Source organism: Piliocolobus tephrosceles, chromosome Y, assembly GCF_002776525.5.
Source record: "Piliocolobus tephrosceles isolate RC106 chromosome Y, ASM277652v3, whole genome shotgun sequence".
NCBI classification, from domain to species: domain Eukaryota; kingdom Metazoa; phylum Chordata; class Mammalia; order Primates; family Cercopithecidae; genus Piliocolobus; species Piliocolobus tephrosceles.
In genome coordinates this window covers 19,126,915-19,131,027 of record NC_045456.1, presented here as the reverse complement: position 1 = coordinate 19,131,027, position 4,113 = coordinate 19,126,915, and positions in this window count along the sequence as shown.

The following is a 4,113-nucleotide window of genomic DNA, read 5'->3' as shown; positions in this document are numbered from 1 at the left end:
TGTACTTCCATCTTAAGTGCTGCCTATGAAATGAACTATATTGATTTTAATTGAAAGAATATCACATTTATTTGTACTTAAAAATGAGTTATGCTGCTAGCCACACCATACAAAGAAACTTGTTTAAAATGGGAACACTGGTGTAAGAAAGCCCATTTTTAATTTATTTTAAATTAAACATGAAATAATCATAACTTGCATGTGCATATTAATTTATAAATTTTAAAGCTTTATATATATATAGTATATTTATGTATATATATTTACACGCATATACACACACCACATATAGTGTCCTTTTTTATGGAAATGAGTAGGACAGATAATGTTTTCTTCAATGATCTGTTTACAAAACAAAATTTTAAGGCCAGATGCCGTGGCTCATGCCTGTAATCCCAGTACTTTGGGAGGCCAAAGCAGGCAGAGCATTTGAGGCTAGGAGTTCAAGACCAGCCTGGCCATCATGGTGAAACGCAGTCTCTACCGAAAATACAAAAGATTTAGCCAGGCTTAGAGGCACATGCCTGTAGTCCCAGCTACTTGGGAGGCTGAGGCAGGATAATCGCTTGAACCCAGGAGGTGGAGGTTGCAGTGAGCTGAGATCACGCCACACCACTCCACTCTACTCCAGCCTCGGTGACAGAGCAAGACTGTGTCTAAAAAAAAAAAGAAAAAAAAAAAAAGGAAGAAAAGAAAGTTTTAGAATGTTTTGGTAAGACCAAATTTTCAAATTTTCAAAAATGATGGGAACACATTTTTAGAGGAAAGATGCTTGAGAAAAGGCAGGTAATTTAAGAAAGATTGTGAATGAATGTGAATACAAAATTAATTTTAAGATGTGAATGAATTCATAGCTGTACTTTGACATTTCTTAGTCCAATAGTTTGCTTATACATTCTCTTTAATATTGCCAATATTTTAAAGTTGGAAATTACATCTATATCTGTAATATCAAACAAGAGAGTAGTTGTTCTAAGAGTTCATAAATCAATGCTTTCTGTCCGTAGATATTCTTTTCCTCTAACGCAAACATCTCTTTTCCCTCCATTTGACACCAAAAACGTATTCAAAGTATAAATGTTGTAATTCTGAAGATTTTAGACATCAACGAGAGAAGTGCTGTCAACCTTTTAGAAATACTTTTATTAACATGAGCCACATTGCAAGAAAATGAACTACAACATGAATATAAACACTATCTTTCGGAACTCAGTTCAGAGTGGAGTTGATTTTATGCATGCCTTAGATGAGTTTCCATCCAATTTAAAGTTGGAGAAAGGAGAAAAAAATTATCCTGAGATCAAGAGAGAGAACCCCTGGGTCTTTTTAAGAGCATCATTGCCATGAATATCAAATGAAAAACAGCATGAAGATTGTTATGCAAACTTTTTTTTCTTAGTTGCTGTCTGCTTATATAGTGTGTAAAGGAGCTGCTTAGAGAAACATACACGATCACATATGGTCAATGTTCCTTCAAGTTTCATATAAAGATACACATTTTTCATATTCTAGCCATTTCCTACCGGGCTGCAGAAAAAAAAACAAGAGAGAGAAATTTTGTATACCAATCAAATTGAACAGAAACCTTTTTTTCTGGTGAATACATATTTTTTCAGAGAACAAGCCACTTATTTATGTATTGAAAGGTAATATTTTATCAAAATAAATAATTTAAAAAGAATATGCAAAAGCAATTTTAGAAAATGGGACCTGGTTTTTTAAGTCATAAATTATTTTAAAAATGCCTGATTCTATACAATAAACCTCATTTCAGAAGTTTACGTTTCTTTACATTTTGAGTATGACTCACTCATTTATTATTTATTAATAGAATATTCACCATATGAGTTGGAAGGACACAAAAATAAAAAGTAATTAAAAAGCTAGTTCATGGCCGGATGTGGTGCCTCAAGGATGTAATGCTAGCACTTTGGGAGGCTGAGATGGGCTGATTGCTTGAGCTCAGGAGTTCAAGACTAGCCAGGGCAACATAATGAAACCTCATCTCTACGAAAAAATGAAAAAATTAGCCAGGCATTGTGGGGTGCACCTGTAGTCTCAGCTACTCTGGAGGCTGAGATGGGAGGATTGCTTGAGCCTGGGAGGTTGAGGCTGCAGTGCGCTGTGATCTTGCCATTGCACTCCAGCCTGGGCAACAGAGTGAGATCTCACTCTAAAAAAATTAAAAATAAAAAGCTAATTCATTAGTTAGAATAAAATTTTGATTAATTAAATATTCTGAAGGATTTTTTTCTTTAATCTCTCAATTTGCCCTTCATGCCACCATTTTTCTCCATCTTGCTCTCCTTCTTCTTCTCTTCTTTTCCTCCTCTTTCTATTTTTCTTTCTTTTCAAAAATATAAAATAAAAATTAATTGAATGTGTCCATTTGAGTGTCTTGAAAAAGCATGAAACCTCAAGAAATCAAGAGGCTGTCTTCAATTCTAAGTACAACAACCTGTCTTGTCCCTTTTGCTTCTCCAATGACATCATTTGCAAACTTTAATTAAACTGCATATTTATTATATGATATTTTCCTCATTATCTACTATATTGTATGGTCTTTGAGTGCACAGAATAGGCTGTATAGATCTTGACATCCTCCACACCACCTATATGACATGAAAAATGTTAGGCAGTCAGCAATGCTTGATAAATAATAAATGGATGAATGGTCAAATTAATGAATTGTTTGAGCCAAACACTCTGATAGCCATGGAGTCTGCAAAGAAGAAGATGCTGTGACCCTTGAATTTGGGACGGAGTCCAGATTGGTTTTTCTGGGATGGAATTGAACCTGTGGGTGATTATTAAGGAAGGCCTTCTTGGGCAACATCTGTAGAAAGAAATGGATGCATACAGGAAAGCATATGAATGAGATAGGTCAATGTGGGTGAGTGCATGGATAGATGGTGATGAATCAATTGATGGATGGATGGCTTATAAATAAATGAATGGATGAATGCTGAATCAGTAGATGGATGAGTGTATATATGAATGGATGGATGAAAAGATGGGTAAGTGGATAATGGGTAGATTGATGGGTTGATGGATATATGTATGGATATGTCGGCGCATGGATGAGTGGATGGGTAGATAGATAGGTGAATGAGTGAATAGATGGGTAGATGCACGGGTAAATTGTTCAATGGATAAATGGATTGGTGGATGGATATGTGAATGAATGAATAGTTTGATGAATGCGCAGATGGACAGGTGAATGAATGGATGGATGGGTAGATGGGTGGATAAATGGATGGATGGATGAATGGATTGGTGGATGAAAAGGTAAATGAATGAATGGATAGGTAGATGGGGAAATAAATGGATTGGTGGATGAATGGGCAGATGGATAGGTAAGTGAATGAACGAGTGGGTAGACAAATAGATGGATAGATGAATAGGCAGATGAATAAGTGAATGAATGGATGGATATGTAGATGAGTGAATGGATGGGCAGATGGGTAGGTGAATGAATAGATGGATGTATATATAGATGAATGAATGGATTGGTGGATGAATAGGTGAATTAATGAATGAATGGGTAGATGGGTAGATGAATGGATGGATTGATGGATGAATGCATGGGCAGATGGATAGGTGAATGAATGGATGGACGGGTGGGTGAACTGATGGATGGATGGATGGATGGATGGATGGATGGATGGATGGATGGATAGAAAGACATATGCATATGTAAAAATACATGCATGCAGTATTTTGTATCAGATGAATTGCCAATATTGACAACACATAACAATTTTTAAAGTTACAAGTATGGTAATTTCATAGGAATTATATGCTTATATGTATTATTCATCAATATTTTTAAATGTTTTACTTCTATGGAGAGAGAGAGGGAGACAGAGAAAGAAAAAGGAAAAAAGGGAGAAGCAGACAGGCAGAAGTCATGTCCATAATGAACAAAAGCATTCAAACACAGAAAAATATATGTCTTAGCAACAGGAAAGTAATTAGATAAATAAAATATTAGATATCTAGGGTGTTACTTATACACTTATTTTGTGTATCAGAGGAAATTATTATTGTTTTAATTCTAACATTTAATGTATCCCATAGAAAGGACTCCTGATGCTCTCTGTAAAAGTGACT